Genomic DNA, 25,150 nt, shown 5'->3' with positions numbered 1-25,150 from the left:
TTTCTTCTCTTTCTCTCACACTTATCCCCTCCTTCCAAATGTCTCTGAGTGAACTCTCCCTGATAGCTACAATAAAATCCTTCTCCTCAGTCATTAAAATTATTGGAAATTAAGGAATTTGGCTTATAGAGTCTCTGGAGATTTAGGAAAAGAATTTAACCAATTGCTGATACTGAAGATATTAGAAGCCCCAACTATGGAGAAATAAAGGTCAACATGAAACAAAGGAAATGTGTGTTTGTGTGTGTGTGAGAGAGAGAGAGAGAGGAGAGAGAGAGAGAGAGAGAGAGAGAGAGAAAGACAGATACAGAGACAGACAGAGACAGAGAGACAGAGACAGAGAGACAGAGACAGAGAGAGAAATCAAGAAAAGCAAAGAATAGTGGTAAAGTAACTATTAACAAAGTAATGACTTCTGAAGCCTTAATAAAATCCCAGATTGCTGACCAACAATGCATGCTGCTTCTCTCAACTGCCAAGATCACTGGAAATATCAAGCAGTTGAAGATATTCTAGTGTGGAAGTTAGGAAGAAATATTTCATACGGATCTGTCAACAGGAAGCAAAATTTCCCTTTTAGTAAAACCACTCAGAAGCAGTAAGTTTGATTTCCAAGGTAAAACAATAGAGTGTTTCAAAAGCCTTTTGGCATCTGCATGTATGAAATTGTTACCAGCACTCTTTATGCATGCTAAATGAAGAAGACCTGGATCCTGTGTGTCTCTCTCTGTGTAACTACACTTACAAAAAGAGAGTTTTCAGAAAGAAATGAATGGTGCATTTTAAAATTAAAATCAGATTTGGAAATAAAAAATAGACTCAAAAAATAAGCCGACAGGATTACAGTTCGTTACCGACAAAATAAATTAACATCCATTACCATACTTTAACATGAAAATTTTTTTAGGGGTGCGTGTTTGAGACAGGGTTTCTCTGTGTAGTTTTGGTGCCTGTCCTGGATCTGGCTCTGTAGAGCAGGCTGGCCTTGAACTCACAGAGATCCAGCTGGCTCTGCTTCCCAAGTGCTGGGATTAAGGGTATGTGCTACCACTGCCTGGCATAACACAGATCTTAAATGGTCTTATTAATGAAAAAAAAATCCAGAGCCAGATATTGGGGTGAATGCTGAAAGAGCAGAGAAGCAGAACAAGTCACAGCCAACGTTACCTTGCCAACTCCTCAGCATGTCCTATTTCTCTGAATCCTCAGACTGAAAGCCTCTGAGTCCTCACCCCTGATGGCCTGAGTTGAACTGCTTAAAAGCCTCTAGTTCCTTGTCCTCATATCTTATATACTTTTCTGCTTCCTGCCATCATTTCCTGAGATTAAAGGTGTGTGTCCTTCCCAAGCAAGACATGAGATCTCAAGTGCTGGGATTAAAGGTGTTTGCCACCATGCCCTGGCTCTGTTCCCAGTGTGGCCTTGAACTCACAGAGATCCAGATGGATCTTTGCCTCCAAGTGATAGGATTAAAGGCATGTGTGCCACCACTGTCTGGCCTCTATATCTCATCTAGTGGCTATTCTGTTCTCTGGTCCCAGGAAGTGATGGCAGGAGGCAGAAAGGAATTTAAGGAAAACCAGGAAATCAGAGCTGATTAAGCTTCTAGGATTTTAGTAGCAGTTCAGCTGAGATCCATTTGGATGAGGACACAGAAGTTTCCAGTCTGGGGAAACAGGATCAGCTAACAAACTGGCAAGGTGTGGTAGCTGTGGCTGGTTCTGTCTCTCTGACTTTCAGTGTTCACCCCATACTTGGCTCTGAGTTTGTTTTTATTAATAAGACCTTTTAAGATCCATGCTACATCACATGTTTTAATGCTAATTCTAATTAGAACAAGCATTAAATTTCTTATGCTTTCCAATTATACATGAGAAGAGTCAGCATAAGTGTCCTCTCTTATCATAATTATCTGTTTCTAATTTCAATTTTGGCTATGACTTTGTACTCAGTGATGTAAATGTAACTATTCCTGTCAGATAAAGATTAATTTGATTTAAGCTTTCTTTGTTCTAATTATATATTCTATTTCTGCTCACTATGCAAGTTTCTTTCTTAGCACATCTGTATTTTATCACAACAATGGAGAGTTTCTTTGGCACTTAAAAGAACCCCACAATATTTCTTTTTGGCACCATTATTACAACTTTCATTAAGCCTATACCAATGGATTTCTCAGCTGACTAGTCTACAGATTAATGTAAATTATCATTTGAATATTAAAGCATAAACTTTTATCCAATGAAACCTCTATAAGTCATTTTTCTTATTACTCTCCTCCCAGGAAAACATCATCATTGCTAGTTTATTCCCTGAGTAAATTCTGTTTTTGGAGGGTGAAACTTTTGATGAAACATTTCAATTAATACCATTTTGTAAGCAGTGTCAAAAATAAAGATATATCAGTTGGGAACTGAATTTCTTTTTCTGCAGACTGAAAACATGATAATCCTTATATAGCCATGCCCCATTTCTCTTCTCAATTTCTGACTTTGTCATTTCATGAAGATGCTTAGGTGAAAAGCAGAAAATAGTAAGGTAACACAAGTAATTTCAAAGTTGAAAGTATATGGAATATGGCATCATAAATAAATACTGATTCCAGGAATTCGTTTCGAAAGCTAAACTATTAAACCAGGATTAACAATTGAAAAACATGTTCAGCATATATCTCAGAGACTAAAATTTGGCAATTGTGAATTTTGCCACAACAGAAGAGGCTGCAAATGTGAAATACAATTTGGTTCAACAAATATTTCCTAAGTGTCCAACACAACGATAATATACCAGTTTCTACTAAAAATTACTGTCAAGTCTATATATCATTTGCCTGTAAGACACATTGACAATTTCAATTAACAAAATGATTTTAAGTCAAAATGTGTTGTTTTGAGAATGACCATGGTACATTTACATTTAAATATAAAACAATTCAGCAAAGGATGCATGGAGTTTGTTGTGGTAAAAACTTCATTAGTCTGGTCTGTGAAGGTCAGTTATCTTGTGCTACACACACTTTTATAGATTATGGTCTCAATCTTGTTCTGTTAAAGAATACATATAACAACTAATAACAACATGAAGACATTAAATGGAAGAAATGAAGATGGTAGGTTCAAGCCAGGTGCTATTTTATAAAGTCTGAACAGTTCAGGCATGTCACAAAGTGGTCACTCAGTTTCCTAACAGTCAGGACAAGAAGAGGCTTCTGAGAGAGACTCCTGAGATTCAGAAAGTATATGAATACAGTATGACATAAATAGGTACCAAGCCCTTTACCTCAGGTAGAAATCTGTGGGAATGTGGCATTCTGGATCTTCATGATAGGATGCTACATGACATGGCAGATTATGCATGCTTAAGCAGTAACATGATAGCAAAAATCTTATGAGGTCCATTATCACCACAAAGATGATTAGAAATAATGCTGTTCAAACTTTAAGACAACGGTTATCACTAATTTTTTTGATAATACACTAATAATTCACTCTGACATCCATCATCTATCCCTAAATCCCACAAAGATCTGCCATATGGCACACATGATTCTAGCAATAAGACAACAACAACAGAAGGGTTATGCACTGTGCTTCTTTCCCATGAGTGCAAGGAGAGTATGTTCCTTGCTTCTAGCCTTGTGCCTGGCTCTACCAATGTTTATTGAAAACAACTTAATGAGACTTCAATGTAAAGATTTAGTTTTCTATAAGTAGCTGATTCTATGTGAAGACTAGAATAGAAAATAGGTAGACTAGATTGTGAATGTTTTGAACTGGGTGAAATAATTAAGCAGGTTTTGAATTTGTTTTAATTTTTATATGTCAGTTTATTTATGTACCATTATATTTACACACTTAAAAATAGTTTTGTGTTTTTATATGACTTCTACCATATACTCACACTGGATGAAGCCATAAATACAAATAATTTTCAACCAATTATTATCTATAAAACATCAAACAATAGTTCATAATAGTAAAAATTAGTAATCACTCAAAAATGTGGTATATCTAAATATTTCAACTGTTGTCACAGGTACAACTATGCACAATTTTATCCATCCAAATTGCTGCTGATAGTCACAGCAAATCCATGAAGTATTATAAAGGCATAAAGTTCATTTTACACATAAGGAAACAGAGACAAAAAACAACGCTCTTATGTTTAAAACTATGGTTGTTCCACATTTTCCTTCTAAGGCTATAGATAGACAACATAGAAAAAGTTTAATGCAGACAAGTGACACTTAAATCCTCTCTTGGTCATCAAAAGTGTTTCACAGCTGTAGTTGTGATATTCAATGTCAGTTTGGCTACTAAAGGAATATTATGAATTCAACCAATTTATATGTTCTAAAGACATAGCTTGATATTTTGAGAAAAACTTTATAAACTATTTATCATGCCAACAGAATATTCAACATAATCTTTTCTTAGGATGTTTTGACATTTCTGCAAGTGTTTAAGTAAATGGAGAAGCATTTCACCCTTTTGCACATAGAACATTTCTAATTTAGTTAGTGACTTAGCTTCTTCTTATTAAAGCTTGTCCATTTACTGTCTCCTAACCACTGAGTCAGTCCAGGTTCGAGCATGAAATTGACAGTACAGTTTGTTCTGTAGCTTATCTATTAAAACTGGCATTGTAGGCCTTAGCTTAGGAGTGAATTCTTCCAACCTGATGAAAATTCTCACTATGGCAGGGATATTGGAACAAGGAAATGAACAAAGGACTATTTTTTGGTCTATTGTTTTTTAACTTAAAAGATTGTTATTACAAAACTGTAAAAATAGCTATGGGGCAGATTTACTTGTTAGAAAACGAATAAGCTCTTTCAGGTGAATTTTTCAAATCTCTAACCTTTCTAACTGTGGCTCAAAGCAAAAGGATCAAAAATATATATTAAATAAATATCAGAGACATTTCAACTGCTATTAGTCAATTTCTCCTGTTTCTTTTTTAGCAAGACCAAGAAGTTGACAAAATTAGTGAATTCATTTGTCCAGGCAATGATTATTTTTCATCCCAAGGTGAAAGTGGCTGAGGTTTCCCAGATACAGTTCAGGCATTCTCATAATCACAATATGTTGGTAAAGTGAAGAGACACACAATTGATCCTGTTGAAACTACTTGTATCTACTTATGATGGGCATAGGGAGATCAGGAGCATTTCCATTCACAAAATAATCCCAACTACAACATAATGATCCTTCCATCTTCAATATAGAATGAAAGGTGTCTTCATCCCACTTCTCCTGCTGTGATTTGGATCAACCCTGTCCTCTTAACAGGGCATTTTTGTAGTCGCAATAGTGTCACTTGGGAGAACTATGTCAGCAAATATTCCATTATGAAATGTTTTACTTCTTTGGAATATTTTGGGCATTCATGACCGTGCTAAATTTCCATAGCTCAGTAAAAATCCTTGAACTTCCTTCACAAATTTCTTGTAAAGCAAAACCCTTGGAGTTTTGCTGGGTTGATTTTTTTTTTTTTTATTTTGAAAGGATAAAAATATTTTTCAGAAATCACAAAATAATATAATTAAGCACAGTGCAAGAACTTTCTTAAAACTGAGTAGTTTATGATTTAGTAAACATTTTTCTGTATTATTATTATTATTATTATTATTATTATTATTATATTTGTGTTTTAATTTTACACATCAGCCATGGGTTCCCCTGTCCTCCTCCCTCCCGCCCCACCCCCACCTTCCCCCCATCCCCTCCTCTCTATTCCCATCTCCTCCAGGGACAAAACTCCCCTGGGGATTCATTTAAACCTGGTGGATTCAGTACAGGCAGGTCCAGTCCCCTCCTTCAGGTTGAGCAAAGTGTCCCTGTGTAAGCCCAAGGTTCCAAACAGCCAGCTCATGCACTAAGGACAGGTCCTGATCCCACAGCCTGGATGCCTCCCAAACAGTTCAAGCTATTCAATTGGCTCACTTATCCAGATGGCCTGATCCAGCTGGAGGCTCCACAGCCTTTGATTCATAATTCATGTGCTTCCATTCATTTGGCTATTTGTCCCTGTGCTTTCCAATCTTAGTCTCAACAATTCACACTCTTACAGTCCCTCCTCTTTCTTGACAATTGGACTCCTGGAACTCCACCTGGGGCCTGGCTGAGGATCTCTGCATCCACTTCCATCTGTTATTTGATGAGAGTTACAGCAAGACCTTTAGGGTGTTTGGCCATCTGATCACCAGACTAGGTGAGATGAGGCTTTCTCTTGACCATTGCCAGCACTCTACAGAGGATGTATCATGGTGGATTTCAGGGGACCTCTCCAGCACTCTGCCTATTCCTGTTCTCATGTGGTATTCATTTATCATGGTCTGTTATTCCTTGTTCTCCCTTTCTGTTCTTGATCCAGCTGGGATCTCCTGCTTCCCTAAGCTTTCTTTCCCTCAAACCTTACTCCCACTGTGGTCCAGGTTGTTCATGTAGATCTCATCCATTTCTCTGTCATTGGGTGATCCCTGTGTCTTTCCTAGGGTCCTGTTTTCTAGGCAGCCTCCTTGGAGTTGTATAGCAGTCTAGTCATCTTTGTTTTACATCTATTATCCTCCTATGTGTGAGTACATACCATGTTTGGGCTGGAGAGATGGCTCAGCCGTTAAAGGCTAGGCTCACAACCAAAAATGTAAACATTTTTCAAGGGCCATTACAAACTAAAGGAATGGCTTCTTCATGGTAATGAAGTTTATCATTACCAAGGCCTCTTTCAAATTCCAAAGCCAATGCTAGTTAATAGATAAGGGAAATATTTTGTAACAAACATTTCAAAATGACACTCAAATTTTCAAAAAAGCAAAACTTCAAAAGTCATACTCCTCAGTGCTTTTATGTTGTTTGGATGTTCTCTGACATTTCTTAATTCCTACACTGACTAATGATCTATAGGTTAAACATAGTAACGAGCTATTCAAAAGTTAAACATTTGTCATTCACTCATTATGTATATGTGTAGCTTGTCTAGTTTGGTGACCACCTCAATTATATCTTAACAGTCATATTTATGCCACTGTGTCACATAAATACTCTGTGACATGTACATCTACTCATCCTCAGAGTGAGGAAGGTTTCCCTGAAAAACATGTTTCCTTTATTTTATTTTTTAAATCCCAAACCATAATTTGGGTTAGCATACTTGGATGGGATCCTATATTATTCAGACACGGTGAATGAAGACTCAGACTTGTTATCATTAAGGTACCAGAGAAATAAGCTAATTTGTAAACTGTCCTTTTTCTGTTCAAACAAGTTGATTATTTGCTGATTACAGGTGATACCAATGACCATTATTAAATGAAATATTCTTATGTTGAAAGCATCAAATTCAGAATTTTCACACTTTACCAGTAAAAAGGACAGGATATTTAGCTGTTCCACGTGAAATCATTAACACAGTTCACTGCATCAATTTGCTAATGGTTCTTCATCCAACTTTAGCCAGCTCCCTTCTTCAACCAAGACAACTCTATTTAAAGGTTATCTCATATACAGTACAGCTAACCTTTTTAGATGAGCTCAAAGTTTCATGTGATCCTAACTAAGAAGTATAGTATCACTGTAATGTTAAGATCTCATGTAAGAGCATCTGGACATATTCAATGACATTTTTAAGGGGGTGGGGTTATTTGGTACATACAGGTAAATATCTGAAAATACATGATTTCAACTTAGTACAGAACCTGTCTCCCCACCCCTTCAGTTTGTGATTTAGTGTATTCTGAAAATGAACCACTCTGGTTTTTTTTGAGAGGAAAAGACATAACATGATCCAGAAATTAGTGGTTAGAGTTAAGGCTCTGATTAAGAAATATTAGTAATAATGCTTTCCAGTAATTGAATATCTTAATTACATACAAAACAATCAGCTGTATAAATTTCACAAGGATTTGGAAACAAATATAATAAAAGTAGTTTCAATCATCATCAAGATAGGGTTGGAGATATAAGATGGAAGGAACTAATTGGATTTGGTAGTGTCAGTAAACCTGATGCTAATATGGTAAACAAAATAGAAAGGACATTCCCAACTATTCATTTCTTTGACTTTGAAACCCACTAAAGCATGAGAAATGCAATCATTTTCACAACTAATATAAAAAGTGCCCTCTGTGAGAACAAGATTCCAATAGGCATGACCATGTTTTTATCCAACTTTTCCACAGTCCACATTGGTGTTATGGATAAGAGCCTTCATATTCATCTCACTGTAATTATTTGTATATTTAGATAACTTACTTAATAGATGTCAGACTTCTGGAGTGCAAGAGTTATTGATAGTATTTATCATATGGTTTCTAACATCACATTTCAATTGAATAGTCAATCAACAGGAAACAGAAGGCTGTAAATCTTAAGAAGATACATTTTCCAGCACTTTATACAACTCTATTCAACACTGCACATATAATCAGTACCCAAACACTGAATGGATGCTGTAACAGAGCTATCCTGCTGGTATTGGGAGAGATAATAGGCAGTACTACTAGAAGAAATAAAACAAAGATATAATTCTCAGCATTATCTGTGTTTAATATCAAATACTTGAGTTAATAAGTGGTAGCTGGGTCCTTAAATCTTGTAAATAAATCTTCCTTCTTTTTTATGCTTTCTTCCACTGTCACTATCATTTACCAGTTGGGGATTACCAGTCTTCTTCACTGATATTCCAAATTCTGTTTTTTAAAGGATTTATTTTATATTGAGAGATACAAAACTTATAAAAAAAAACAACAACAACAAAAACATTGAGTAGCTCTGAACTTCTGGTTCTGAGTAAAGGTATCCAGGTATGTAGATTGTGCAATATATGATTACATATATTTGTGACTTTCTAAGACTAAAGGCACAATCTTGATGGTTTTTGTTATAACTACAACTTGTTTATCATATAAAAATACTTCATAGATATGTGGAATTGTAACAAGTCAATCCAACTACTGATAATTAAATGTTTAATTGACAGTTATTAAGAAGAGAAAACTGTTATGTAGCATGGCTACTTTTGTGTGTCGCATATTATATACGTCATAGTGTGGGGATTTAACAAAGCAACTCCACATAGTTGAAAAGGAGGTTTATTTTGGGGTAACTTACAGCCAGTAAAGTGGTTTGTTATAGGACCTGGGAGAGGTGACGTATAGTCCAGTGGTGGTTCTCTAGCAAACTCTGACTCAGTCTGCCATCTAGCATGCAGGATCACAAGGAACCAAGAGGGGCAGCAAGTATGGATCTCAGGTCTTAAGGGCTCCCGTCTTGGCCCCCCTCCAGGAGCAGGTCATAGGTAGGCATGGCAATTACCAGAAGCCTCACTAGGGGTAGTACTTGCAGGTCAAAGCTGGAACAGCTACCCACTACAATGTCATAGTAGGGTATATTATATAATCAATGTGTATCAGACTTAATTTTCATATAAAAAGGATTCAGAATATAGCATTCCAAGTTTTGGTGATTTTGGAAGCTTATACTTGTGCATTCTGTTTTTCTGGTTTATGATTAATAATAAATTTACTATACAATAAAACCTTGATCCAAGGCAATCTACTCACACTTATCACATTGTACCATTATATGCAAAAGAAGATTGTGTAAATATAAGGAGATTTGAGTTTTTATTTTGAATATTTTAATTAGATATATGCCATAAGACTGGGAGACCATTGTTTAGGAAGATGGATATGAAAGGCTGTTAAGAAGGCTAAATGACAGGTAGCAGTGACTTCTATGGAATGTGGAGATAACTGAATGACATTAGACATCATGATCATGTCCTATTACCTGTTAAAATTTATGATGGACTTTTCAGTTAAAGACAATTGCTGACAACTCAACATCAACTTATTTTGTCAGAACCAGAGATGAAACTTGCCCTTTGATACTCAGTAAAATACAGACTATTCATAACGACTTCAGGAAATTGAAACGATAGCAACATCATCTCCCCTCAAAAGATGTTATATGGGTGTTTTGCCAGCCAAAAAAATCAGAAACTATGATGTAGCAGGAATCTTGAAGAGTCTTATTAGTAAAATCGAACTCTGAGCCAGGTATTGGGGTGAATGCTGGAAGATCAGAAAAGCAGAACAAGCCACAGATAGCTCACCTTGCCAGTTCCTCAGCTGATCCTGTTTCCTTGGACTGGAAGCTTCTGTGTCCTCATCCCAATGGCTCTCAGCTGAACTGCTGCTCAAAAGCCTAAAGGCTTAACCAGCCCAAAGCTTCTAGTTTCTGGTCTTCACACCTTATATACCTTTCTGCTATCTGCTATCACTCCTTGAGATTAAATGCTCACTTCTTGGGATTAAAGGCATGAGTCACCATGCTTGGCTGTATCCTTGAACAGATGGATTTCTGCCTCTGGAATGCCAGGATTAAAGGTGTGTGCTACCACTGCCTATCCTCTATGTTTAATATTGTGGCTGTTCGGTCTCTGACCTCAGATAAGTTTATTAAGGTATACATTATTTTGGAGAACACAATACCACCACACTATGACATGAAAAATGTGTCAGAATAAGTATGAGATAAATGAAGATGCACCAAAGCATATAAGGCAAAATGTATATGTTACAGAATCAGATAGGCCATAATATCTGCCCTAGTCCATTTGGGTTATTGCCTTAAAAGTTTCCTCTAGTCACACACACACACACACACACACACACGTGTGTGTGTGTGTGTGTGTGTGTGTGTGTGTGTGTGTGTGTGTGTGTGTAACTGCATTTAAAATTTACTTCATAGTATATAATTTTCTCACCAAAACCACAAACTTAGAAACAGCCTCAGAACTATCAGAGTAGTTACAACTCACAGAATCTTTAGAGGAATTTAAACTCATATTATCAACACCTAGAGGTAACTACTTTTCTGACACATGAAATAAAGAGAATCTTTCATGGATTTTAGATAAGAAAAAACCCTCAACAAATTATGTATATAATAAACATATGGAGTTTAGTAATTCTGGTATGGTTTCATTTAATTTAATCCCTTTTCCTTTCCCACAGACAGCTACATCATCATATCATCCAAAGTTCTTACACAGAGCTTACAAAGCAGTAAGCCTTACAAATGGCTGCTCAAGTTCACTCTACCTTGACTTCAGCATCCATGTACAGGGGGATGGTATGTCCCAGGAAAGGGGGAGGATAAGCTGTAGTGTGACTTTTTGAGGGATTTAATATTGTTAAGATGGCATTTTAAGAAATGTAATTGATGTCTAAAATTGTTTCTAGTTAACAAAGTAATCATTGTGAAATTCCTGGAAGAATATCAAATGGCATACTTGAGAAGACAATTAAAATAGTATAATACCAAAGCTATAATTAGAAACATATCTGTGCAAGTAATATATATTTTTCAATGCAGTTCAAAGAAATCATGAATTTCTGCCAACATTCACTAAGATCTTGACCACATAATGCTGCCATACTGAAGCGATGGCATTATCTGCCACAAAGGCTAAATTTAAAAAAACAGCCAATACCCCAAAAGGGATATGTTCTTACATTGCTACTTAGATTTTCTCAGAGAATAATTAAATGAGGGATGTGTTGGGGCTCATTCAATACTAATGTGACCATGACATTCTTTTATTTGAAATCCAAACTTTAAATTTGGAGTGCTATTCAAGAATACAGATAAATGTGCAAACTGCATAGTTGGACCATTATTGACATGTGTGGTTCCCCAGGGATTTGGCTAACTTGCTCCTTTTCTGTCTCATCTTCACTTCCTCTCTTCTTTCTGTAAGCACTGAGAGAGTAAGCAAAAACTCTAACAGTGGATGGAGGCAATATTTAAAAAAAACACATAATAATTGGTTTGCTATGTTGTCAGAAGTAGATATAGCAAATAATTAGAAGAGAAAAGAAAGAGTATGATATTTCTGACAGTGGAAATAGCAGATGTGTTATGATTGAAATGTTTTTACCCACAAATTTATATGTTCAATATGATCATATCAGAGGTGCTATACATAGGGAGTGGGGCCATTAAAAGGTGATTATTAGTTCATGAGGCTACTGATGATAGAAAATAGCCTGTAAATCTGCCTTGTCTCTTCTATTATGTAAGAAGACAGTGAGATGTCTCTAACTTTCAATAAGGAATGTAGCCCTTACCACACATCAAGTCTCCCCACACTACAAACTGGACATTCCAGCCTCTTGAACTGTTTGAACTGCTATAAACTACATTTTATGATACGTAGTTATAATAGCTTAAATATACTAAGATAACTTGCATTGAGACTGAACAAACAGGCTCTGTCAGTAGAAGGAGACAGCTAGATTATTTAGGAAGCAAGTTAAGAAATGTGAGTTATTTCAATACCTCCATTAAAATTACATTTATTGATCTCTCTCTCTTTCTCTCTCTCTCTCACTCTCACTCTGTGTGTGTGTGTGTGTGTGTGTGTGTGTGTGTGTGTGTGTGTGTGTGTGAGAGAGAGAGAGAGAGAGAGAGAGAGAGAGAGAGAGAGAGAGAGAGAGTTGTTATGTGTTTGAGGGCATGCACATATAGATTAGAGGAGAGCTCACAGGGCTGGTATCTTTTTTTTACAATGCAGGTTTCTGGAATCGAACTCAAGTTTTCAGGCTAGGTGGGAAGCATCTATAATCACCTGAACCATTTTGCCAGCCCAGTGCTCCTTTTTAAAAAAACAAAAAGCAAAAACAAAAACAAAAACAAAAACTTTCTTTTTCCTTTTTTGAGACAGGGTTTCATTTTTTCTATTTAGGGTAGTCCTAGAACTACCTCTGCAGACCAGGCTGGCCCAGAACTCACAGAGATTAGCCTGCCTCTGCCTCCCAAGGGCTGGGACTAAAGGCATGCACTATCACCACCAAGCCAGTATTACCACTTTTTAGCACCTTATATTTGGCCGCCCAGGATAAGGTGTGTTCTATAATAAAATAATCCCTAATCTTACCAATACACAGATGATAATCAAGGTAGATATCCCAAGAACACAATCTCTATCAGAGACTATTCAGTATATCTTAGGCTTAATGCACTTTTGTTTTGGTTTGGTTTGGTTTTGGTTTTTTGAGGCAAGGTTTCTCTGTGTATCTTTGTGCCTTTCCTGGATCTTGCTCTATAGACCAGGCTGGCCTTGAACTCACAAAGATTTGCCTGCCTCTGCCTGCATAGTGCTGGGATTAAAGGCATGCACCACCACCGCCTGGCACACTTTTGACTCTAGGAATGCCATCCAACCCACATGTTCTTTGCCGTGGTCAGCAGGATGTTATAAAATTGTTCATAATTAATTTATGTAATCTGATAATTCCATGCTGCTCTGGAATGGCCTAGAATGAAGGAAAGAACATATACATATGCACATTTTAGTACACACACACACACACACACACACACACACACACACACACACACCAGAATGAAGCTATTTAACTAGATAGTTTTTTAATTTCATTTTCCCTGACCATAGCAGCCCATACTCAGCATCATGAACTAGCCAAGAAAGTTGTTAAATCAAGTCAATAACCTCACCTCAGTTTTTGTATGACTAACAGTTCCCTAGAGAAACTGGCTCTTTCCTTGAAACGTTACATAATATAGGTAAGGAATTATTACACTGTGTTGCAAACACTGGTATCTTTATGTGCTTTTAAATGTACTTTTATAAGTTGAAATATTTGGAAAAAGGCAAAAATTGTTACGTTCAGCTCACAGAATGAAAACAAACCACTGTATTTGCCATCAAATGAGAAGTTGATAGCATGCCTTTTTTATTGTGTCAGCTTGATAGATATGCAGTTTCTAGCTGCTCATTGGCACTCTAATGAGCCATTAAGAATGACAGTGCAAGAAATCTTGTGACATGTGACCTAACAGTAAGACCAGCCACTACTGCTTAGTGTATATTGTGTGCCAGATTCTATGCTTCTTTCTTTACTATTTTTTAACTCTTAAAACCACCCAATAAGAAACTGTAATTATTTCCTGGTTACAAATGAGGAAATTGAGACTTATAAATGTTCATTGGATATACTGAGTTTACCTAGCAAATACTTTATAGAATTCAGTTTTCCGTCAAAATCTGGCAGAGAGGACAGCTAGATGTGCAAGAAGGCATTCTAGAAGAAAATAGTATAAGTTGAAATGTCTGGTTAAGTGACTGGATCTTTGAGAATGAATAAATCTGATGACTGACAAGGACAAAGTTTAAAATACTGAAAAACTGATCCTTTATGATGGGAGCAGGAGAGAAAGACACATCACAATGAAGATCAAGTGGGGGGGAGTATATGTGCTGACAGAATTCAGTGCCATGGAAAGATCTTTAAAATGAATAGTGTCACATGCTATGTCTTCCAAAGGAATTCAAGAAAGATGAAGTCAGTCTGACAAAGAATTATTGCTTAGGAGGTTCATGGACCAATGTTAAGATGTAGGTATTTAATGTGATAGTGGAAAAATACTGGAAATTTAGAGAGAAGCAGCAGCAGTGGTGAAGGTAGGAAGGGGAAAGACCCTTGCTTGAAATCCACGTGATGCCTTCATTGGTATGTCATTCATTAGGTGGTATTCTTGAGCCTCATTTGCCTCATTGCAATGCTAACTACTTTACTTGCCATATGAGGAGTCAGGAATAATCACCATACTTTATTAGAGTACCTCTGGTCTATCCAATGGAGACTGCAGCACCTGATTGACCACTTCTATACATGAGGATTTATGCTACCACCCAGTTGCTCCAGCACTCACCATACACCATTCTTACCAGTAGTATAAACTAGCCATCTTGAACTGAAGAATTATTTTCTTTATAGTAGATGTGAGTTTTATTATTAATAAAGTTTAAATTTGTTGATTTAGGTGTGTACTCTACAAAGGGTTCAGAAAATATGTAGTAAAAATCTGAAAGAAGGGGGACTTTTGGAGAAGGTGTTTAATGGCAGTGAGAAAAAGATTAGGGAGAACAATATATGGGTGAATATGATAAAAATGTTATGTATATTTATGAAACTGTCAGCAAATAAAAATGGTTTTTAGAAGGCAAACTGAAAAGTCAATATGAGTTTCATTAGTTTGAGTAAAGCTCAATGAATGAAATGACTATATTCTAAGTAAGCATAGAAGTCAAAAGCCAACACAGCAGCATTTCTACTTAGGGAAACAAAGACATGGAGGTATATTGGGATCTGAGCTGTGTAAATGAGGTCTCTCCTCTTAAAATTCTGGCAAGTACAGATTTTATAGTTCCTCTGGCAGGTATAACCAAAATGGGAGAACCATTTCCCAAGCTTAAAGGATATTATTCTTGGCAATAAAGAATCTTGAAATTAATGAGCTGTCTACTTGAGATCTACCATTAAAAATGTATATGAGAAAACCATTCTATGCAAACTTCATTCTCTCAACTGGTAAACACTATCCTGGGAATTAACTTAGCATTTAATCTAAGTTCCATTAACTCTTGCAAACCACCCTCATCTCAGTTTGCTGTGAAAGATTAATTTGTTCCATCTTCTCCCCACTCTGGCCTGCAAAGAGTAAGCACTTTTCCAGGATTGCACACTTTTTTCCCAATGATGTTTTCATTTTCTCACTGGAGTGCTTTCTGTGACCTCCAAAATCATGATAGGTCCTGCCTGAAGCAAGGGATGTTCCATATGTTCTACAAAGGAGGGATAAGTGCCCATGAATATTAGTACCACACTCATTGCTTAAATTGGAAAATGAGGAAATGTTAATGAAATTGCTTTTATGGGCTGACATTCATGGGTGGCAGAAAGGGACATTAGAGAATGCCGCAGTATTATTGGCTCTTCTGAGTATTTAAGCTTTTAGCCAAGCTCAGTAGCAAAATATACACGTAGATGCCATACCAACACACTCACATCCTCACCCAACTGGTAAAGGTTATTGAGCACTTGTTAACCTTGAGGGGGAAATTTTTAAAAATTTAGTATTTTCCCCAACAACACTCTAAGCTTTTTGTAAATCATATTATATTCATATACTTAAACATTAATTTACATACTTAATTCAGACAGGCAGACAACAAGCCTTTTCCCTTCTTAGTATAAAGTGAGAAGTCACTTGTTATTCAGTGTATCCGTTACAGTGGTGGTGCCACTAACGGTATATTATATAGAGTGCTATCTGCAGAAAGGCAGATAAGAATTTGATTTAACATCCAATTAAAAGCCGTCATTGAAAAATTACTTCAAATAAGCCTTTTATTTTCTTTAATCAGTCTTCAATTCAAGCCTTCCTTGGACCTACTGAACCAAGAATCAGGACTCATGAATTTTGATTAAAAAATTTGAGCCCATTTCTAACTTAAGCAGATTTTTTTTGTTGCACTGTTTGATAGAAATTTAATAAATCTGTGAATCCTAGCCAGCATCATTTATCATCTTTTTTTCTGCAAGACTGGCCTATTATACCTAGGCAGTAAATTATGAGAGAACCAGCAAACCAAAACTTTTCAGCCCATTACTGAAGAAGAGATATAATCACTTGCATTGAACCATATAATTATAGTAGAATATGAAGCTCTGAAATATTGGGTCCTGTTTTGAATATGTAATGCCCATGCTTTGAGAGCCTGAGAGATTCCAGCAGATCTAATATAGCTCACTTTTATAGTAGCATCATATTAAAGTATTTGTTATTAATGAAAATAATAGAAAGGGAAAAAAAAGTAAAATAAAACAAAATCAAAATGCTTGTAAACAAGAAACCTGAAAAATGACCCTGGCTTTCAAAAGATAGAGTAGAAAGTCAAAAGCTGTAAACATGGTACTTGACAGTTAAATATATTGTTATAAAAGTTTTGATTGTGTTACTTTCATCCACTCCTCAAACTAAAATAATTCCTTTTTTAAAGTTATATGTTCAAGATTGTACCTATATACCATATGGCACTTCAGTGTGTTAAATGTAGACTATTTTTTTGCCCATTCAAAAATGTTTCTTCAAACATGTAGGGGACACACAGTGTATTGTGATTTGAAATAGAGTTGTGAAAAGGGCAGGCAAACATAATTTTTAGTACCTGTTATGTAAAAAGTAATATAAAAATTATTGCATAGTGCTCTGTGAGGGCTCACACAGAGTTCAAGGGAAGCTTCCTTACAACACTGTCATGTAAGCTAGGTAGTAGAAGAAGAATAAGAGTTTATAAGGAGCAGTGCATGTTCTGCTAGCAACAATTTTCAATGATTACTGGTCTCTGTGAGTGTGGACCAGGAAAACTTCATTGCCAGTGGCCATGTCAGAAGAGCAGCAGATGGCAGTTGACTTAAGGGTGTTAGCTCACCATGGGATGAATCCCTGATGGGTGAATCTCAGAGAGGCAAGGCCCTGAGACCACAGACTCCATGTCATTTCCTTCTGTTGTGCCCAAACATGTTTGCTGCTGCCTTCTTTCTCTGGTATCTGGTATCTGGTATGGTGTGAATGGGTGTGGGGAGATCCCCACTGCCTGTAATGTAGTGTGTTTATCTCATGGAAACATCCCATTCTCCTAGGCATTTTTACCTGTGGATAATGAAGATAATTTATTCCTAAGCATTATTGTCTAATTGATAATAATAATGTTAGTTTAAATAGAGTTTTGATGATAAAAAATAAAACAAGGTAGTGTCACACAGCTAGAGCATGTGAGGGAGTTTCTATTGTGGAGCCACATAGACTGTGGCTTAGGTTAATGATTAAGAAAAACAACTGAGTCCCAGTATCCCAGCTAGTTTAAATTATTTTTATTTATTTATTTATTTATTTATTTATTTATTTATTTATTTATTTATTATATTTGTGTTTTAATTTTACACATCAGCCATGAGTTTCCCTGTCCTCCCCATTCCCGCACCACCCTCACCTTTCCCCCAGCCTCTACCCTCCATTCCCATTTCCTCCAGGGCCAAGACTCCCCTAGGGATTCAATTCAACCTGATGGATTCAGTACAGGCTGGTCCAGTCCCCTCCTTCCAGGCTGAGCAAAGTGTCCCTGTGTAAGCCCAAAGTTCCAAACAGCCAGCTTATGCACTAAGGATAGGTCCAGGTCCCACTGCCTGGGTGCCTCCCAAACAGTTCAAGCTATTCAAATGTCTCACTTATCCAGAGGGCCTGATCCTGTTGGGGGCTCCACAGCCTTTGGTTCATAATTGATGTGTTTCCATTAGTTTGGCTATTTGTCCTTGTGCTTTTCCAATCTTGGTCTCAACAATTCACGCTCTTACAGTCCCTCCTCTTTCTTGACAATTGGACTCCTGGAGCTCCACCTGGGTCCTGGCCAAGGATCTCTGCATCCACTTCCATCAGGTATTGGATGAGAGTTCCAGCATGACTGTTAGGGTGTTTGGCTATCTGATCACCAGACTAGGTCAGATCAGGCTTTTTCTCGACCATTGCCAGTAATCTACAGTGGATCTGTCATTGTGGATTTAAAACAGGACCCTAGAAAAGACACAGGGATCGCCCAATGACAGAAAAATGGTTGAGATCTACATGAACAACCTCAATGACAGTGGGAGTAATGAAGGGCAAGGTTCGAGGGAAAGAGAGCTTAGGGGAGCTGGAGATCCCAGATGGATCAAGAACCGAAAGGGAGAACAAGGAATAACAGACCATGATAAATGTAGTTTAAATTATTTTAATCCTAATGTTGAGAGATGTGTTTTGGAGTGCATCAAAGCTGAAACAAAGCTTTGAAAATAACTTCAAATTAGATTAAGGTGTTTTTTAAAAATAGCTTTGAGGTGAAAACTCAAGAAGAGAATCTAAAGTTTTAGAAAGGTGCATAGTCGAGTAAGGAACTCTTCAAGGACAGGGAACAAAAACAAAGTAGCATAATTATCATTAGCTGATGTACCTTTCTTGCTAGGATTGGTTGATGAACAAAGGTGATGATTAATTCCTTATTCCTATTTATGTCCTCAATCTCCTGATATAAAACAGCTATCAATGAGTAGCTATGCACCCCAAAGATTTAAAGTAGAACTGACTGATTCATTTCCATATATTTAATTTTAGATTTGTGATTCTTTTAAGATTTCTTATAAGATTACCTTTTGAGATAAGTAATAAAGTGGTTGGTCCTATCTTTGTAACTGCAAAATGCAGTCTGCCAGTAAAAGAATATCTTGCTTAGTTATACTCTGTTAATCTATAACAAGTTGCATGGGTATGAATGTATGTGGGTTCTTGGTATAATTTGTTTTTCACCTATAATATGTAAAATGTTTAATCATGTTAAGCGATACAGAAATTATGCTGTTTTTTCTTGTACTCATTCACTTGAAAAACAGAAAGTAGCCATATTACAATTTTCATATTGCCTGAAAGATTTTGCTAGGGTATATAAACTATATGGGAAAGAATAAAGATAGAGTTAAATGAGTTAGAAGGAAAACATCAAGAATTAGAGAGTTAGAAGGAAAACATCAGGAATGAGAACATTAAAAGGAACTAGAAAGGAAACATCAAGAATAAAGATAGAGTTAGAAAGAAAACATCACAAATAAGATAAGGAAATCACTAGGAAAATAGACAATGCAAAAGAAGAATTAAGAAAAAGTCTGAAGGAAACCATCTAGATAGTGTATGATTGTCTTTCCTTGACCTCCTCAGATAAAACAAATCATAATACACACAGACTCTATGGATTCCCTTTGAACACTTTACTGCCAAAGGCTGGTCCCCTAGGCAGTGATACTTCATATAGAATTTATACAGGGTCACAGTGAAAGACAGTTGAAAAAAGATCGCATTCTGTCTCAGCAAGATTACCTAATGTCTAATGTATGTTTTCAGTCTACAACATAACTGATTTACTCTTCTACCTCTTGGGCATCTGTAAATGACTTCATAAATAGAACATGTTTATTTTTAGGGTGGGCCAGTCTTTTGTACATTTCTATGCTATGGTATAGTCTCCTAGGATCCCTGTCCTGATCAATCTTTAGCAATGAATGGGATTCCAATATTTAAGAATGAGAAAGAGTCAGAGTAACCTTGTTGCTGTGTCTCTCCTTGGTTGAGTTATCACAGAATCCTGGTGAACCTCTATTAGACATAGTATCGCCACTGGTCATACACTTGTCTCTTTCACACAACATAGTAAAGAACAGGTAATGCTGGATGGATGGATGGATAGATGGATGAATGGATGGGTGGATAGATGGATGGATAGATAGATGAAATATTTTACTGTAGCAGTCTTAACTTCTTACTATGCTGGTTTGTATGGTTCTGTTAATCCCTTTCTAGAAGACAAATTTTTTGCATAAACCCTCTAGGCAGAGGTTGAAGATGCTCCAAAAGACAAAGAGCACTGATCCCTTTAGAAAGTCCAACACTCTGATAATACTATAGAACTAAGAGGAGGGATTCTGTTTAGCTTTACAACCTGTTATTTGATATATAGTCTCCTAAAATACTATGGGCATAAAGGAGGTTATGATGGTATAAAATGGTCATGAAAAAATAAGTAGCGTCTCACAAACAAGGCCTAATATACAAAGAAGGAAAGAGAATAATCACTGAAAAGCTTGTCATAGGTTCAATATTAATTGATAACAAACACCCATATAATAGAAGACTACTTCTCAGTGTCTACCTATAGCATTGCCACTACTGATAAGGTAGTAAAATCTACTGATGTTTTTTCTTTTAGCTTTTGCTACATTTTTTTTTAGTTGACAGGCTACACTGGCTTGTTTATCTTTTACTTTTCTTCTTTCAGTTATGCAATATGATGGTCAGTCCTTAGTGCAAATGTAATATTAATACATTTGTCAGCCTGCAAATTTTAAAGACATGGGAGCAGTAATCACTGCATTCATGTAAAGGGCACAAACATAGGGGGTTTAGCTTAAGTTTCAAGACATTTTAAAAAATATGCCAAAATCTTTTGCTTCATTTTTAAATCAATTGACATTTCAAATAATATAGAGCCCATATTTTCCTAATCCATTTAAAATTGCCACATCAAAATAATGTTTGCTACCCGCCTCTAGGCCCTGCTCCTGGGCACTAGCCATTCCGGGAAAGACCTGCCCAACTGGGCCCCAGGTTCTGGCCATAGAGCAGGACCTCCCCATCCCCACCTGGAAGGTTCCCCCTCTCCAAGACCCTCCATGGACCCTACAACCTCCATGCCCTGACTCCACACCCATCTGCCAGAGACCCCAGCCACTTCTGGAGACATAGAAACCAGCCCTCAGCTTCTATCCTGCCTCAGAACTCCTATCTGGACCAGAGGTGAGTGCCTGGGGTTATAGTCAGAGAGGCACCAGCCTCTAGGCCCCACTCCTGGGCTCCAGGCATTCGGCGGAAGATCTGCCAAACTTGGCCCCAGTTTCCAGCCATTTGCCAGGCCCTTTTCCAAGACTGCAGGCAGACCCTGCAATCTCCACACTCTGCCACCACACCCATTTGCCTGAGACCCCAGCCACTTCCTAAGACTCAGAGACCAGCCCCCAGCTCCCATCTGCCCCTGAACTCCCATCTGGACAAGAGCTTCCATCCTGCCCCAGAACTCCCACCTGGACCAGAGCTTCCATCCTGCCCCTGAACTCCCATTTGGACCAGAGAGCCCCCAGCTACCATCCGCCCCAGAACTCCCATCTGGACCAGAGCTTCCATCCTGCCCTGGAACTCCCATCTGGACAAGAGGAGCTCCCATCTGGACAAGATAAAGAGACCCCAGGGAATTCCTGAGGCTCAGAGTCCAGCCCCCAGCTCCCATCCAGCCAGGACTCTCATCTGGACCAGAGCTCCCATCCAGCCCAGAGTTTCCATCTGGACCAGAGAGAGGCTCCCTAAATCTGTCAGCTCTGTCTGGACCAAGTGCACTGATAAGACCAAGAATGAATCCACAAGGAGATGGGCAGACATCAAAGCAGAAGCACATACAACAAAAATAAAGAGCAATACAGCATCACCAGAACCTAGCCCTTCTCGAAAAGCTAGACCTGAAAATCACAGAATGGAAGAAGCAGAAGAAAACAACCTTATAAGTAACATCATGAAGAGGCTAGAACCTTATATAGAAGAAATCAAAAATAAAGTGGAGGAACAGACAAACAAAAAATGGGAAGAACGCTAAAAAAAAAAAGAAAAAAAAAACTAGAGGAAAGGACAAATTAAGCAGAAGAAAACAATAAGTCCCTGAAAGAAAATCATGAAAAAGCAACGAAACAGATGAGGGAAACAGTCCAAGACCAGAAGAGGGAAATAGAAAAAATGAAGAAGACACTAGCAGAAGGAATGCTGGAAATAGAAAATTTGAGTAAACAAACAGGAACTTCAGAGGCAGGTATAACCAACAGAATGCAAGAGATGAAAGAGAGGGTCTCTGGTGTTGAAGATACGGTAGAAGAAATAGATTCATCAGTCAAAGAAAACACTAAAGCCAACAAAGTCATGACCCAAAATGTCCAAGAAATTTAGGACACCATGAAAAGGCCAAACCTACCAATAATAGGGATAGAGGAAGGAGAAGAATACCAACTGAAAGGCACAGAAAATATATTTAACAAGATCATAGATGAAAACTTTCCCAACTTAAAGGAAATGCCTATGAAGATACAAGAAGCCTATAGAACACCAAACAGACTAGACCCCCCCCAAAAAGTCCCATTGCCACATAATAATTAACAACTAAACATACAGAATAAAGAAAGAATATTAAGGGCAGCAAAGGAAAAAGGCCAAGTGACTTATAAAGGCAAACCCATCAGAATAACACCTGATTTCTCAATAAAGACTTTGAAAGCCAGAAGGACCTGGACAGATATAAAGCAGACACTAAGAGACCATGGATGCCATCCTAGACTAATATACCCAGCAAAACTTTCAATCATCATAGATGGAGTGAACAAGACCTTCCAAGACAAAACCAGAGTTAAATAATACCTATCCACAAATCCAGCACTACAGAAGGCACTAGAAGAAAAATTCCAACCTAAGGAAGTCAGATACACACATGAAAACACAGGCGATAGATAACACCACAGCAGTAAACCCCAAAAAAGAGAAGTACACACACACTACCACCAAAAAATAAAAAAAATAATAACAGGAATGAACAATCACTGGTCATTAATATCTCTTAATATCAATGGACTTAATTCACCTATAAAAAGACACAGACTAACAGAATGGATACGAAAACAGGATCCATCTTTCTGCTGCATACAAGAAACACACCTCAAATTCAAAGATAGACACCTCCTAAGAATAAAAGGCTGGGAAAAGACTTTCCAATCAAATGGTCTTAAGAAGCAAGCTGGTGTAGCCATCCTAATATCCAGCAAAATAGACTTCAAACTAAAATGAATCAAAAGAGGTGATGAAGGACATTACATACTCATTGCAGGAAAGATCCACCAAGATGAAGTTTCAATTCTGAACATTTATGCCCCAAACACAAGGGCACCCACATATATAAAAGAAACATTACTAAAGCTTAAATCACATATAAATCAGCACACATTAATAGTGGGAGACTTCATCACCCCACTTTCACCTCTGTACAGATTGGCCAAATTGAAATTTAACAGAGAAATAATGGATTTAACTGATGTTATGACTCAAATGGACTTAATCGATATCTACAGAACATTCCACCCGAACAAAAAAGAATATACCTTCTTCTCAGCACCCTATGTCACCTTCTCTAAAATCGACCACATACTTGGCCACAAAGCAAATCTCAACAGATACAAAACAATTGGAATAACCTCCTTTGTTCTATCGGATCACCATGGTTTCAAGTGAGATTTCAACAACAAAAAAACTACAGAAATCCTATAATCTCATGGAAACTGAATAATGCTCAACTGAATCACCAATGGGTTAAGGAAGAAATAAAGAAAGAAATTGCAGACTTCCTAGAGATCAATGAAAGTGAATATACCACATACCCAAACTTATGGGACACTATGAAAGCAGTGCTAAGAGAGAAATTCATAGCACTAAATGCCCACATAAAGAAGTTGGAGAAATCTCACACTAGTGACTTGACAGGACACCTGAAAGGTCTTGAACAGGAAGAAGCAAAGTCTCCCAGGAGGAACAGATGCCAGGAAATTATCAAATTGATTGCTGAAATCAATAAAATAGAAATAAAGAGAACAATACAAAGGATTAATTAAACAAAGACTTTGTTGAAGATGCTTTCTTTGAATTATGAACTAAATGCTGTGGAGTCCCCAGGTGGATCAGGCCCTCTGGAAAAGTGAGAAATTGAATAGCTGGAACTGTTTGGGAGGCACCCAGGTAGTGGGATCCGGACCTGTCCTTAGTGCATTAGCTGGCTGTTTGGAACCCTGGGGTTATGCAGGGACACTTTGCTCAGCCTGGAAGGAGGGGACTGAACCTGCCTATACTGAATCCACCAGGTTTAAATGAATCCCCAGTGGAGTCTTGGCCCTGGAGGAGATGGGAATGGAGGGGAGGGGCTGGGGGGAAGGTGGGGGAGGGGGCAGGAGGGGGTAGAACAGGGGAACCCATGGCTGATGTGTAAAATTAAAACACAAATATAATAAATAAAAAAGAAAAGAGCTTAAAAATTAATGTTTGTAAGATGTCAAGAAGCAAAGGCTTCTAAAATTAATCCTGAGTTGGGATAGATTTGGTGTTCTGGTTTGTAAGATAAACACCATTACCAAAATCAGCTTTGGGAAGAAAGGATTTATTTGGCTGATACTTCTGTGTCATGTGGTGATTTGAATGGGAATACCCACACATGCTCATATATATGCATGTTTAATCATCAGTTGATGGACTGAAACCATTAAGAGCAGTGACCTTGTTGGAGTAGGTATGTACTTGTTGGAGGAGGTATATCATTGGGGTGGGCTTTAAGGTTTCAAAACTCCACATCAGGCCCAGTCTCTCTCTCTCTCTCTCTCTCTCTCTCTCTCTCTCTCTCTCTCTCTCTCTCTCACTCACTCTTTCTGCCCCCACTCTACCATCCACTGCCTCAGCTACTTCTCTAATACCATGGATCAGGATGTAGCTCTCAGCTATTTCTCCATCACCATGACTGCTTGTGTGCCACCATGCTCCCTGCCCTTATGATAATGGAATAAACTTCTGAAACTGTAAGCAAGCTACAAATTAAATGATTTTTTTGTTTTTTTTTTTTTTCCAGA

The 25,150-nt window shown here is 37.5% G+C and overlaps 1 protein-coding gene across 1 annotated transcript in view; it reads right to left on the bottom strand.

The window, feature by feature from the left end:
* Window positions 1-25,150, bottom strand: part of Aff2 (AF4/FMR2 family member 2) — a 599,435-nt gene that overhangs the window by 285,183 nt on the left and 289,102 nt on the right. The gene's annotated exons all lie outside the window — the stretch shown is intronic.

The sequence above is a fragment of the Onychomys torridus genome, chromosome X, assembly GCF_903995425.1.
Source record: "Onychomys torridus chromosome X, mOncTor1.1, whole genome shotgun sequence".
Taxonomy (NCBI): Eukaryota; Metazoa; Chordata; class Mammalia; order Rodentia; family Cricetidae; genus Onychomys; species Onychomys torridus.
This window is presented reverse-complemented; position numbering and strand designations above follow the sequence as displayed.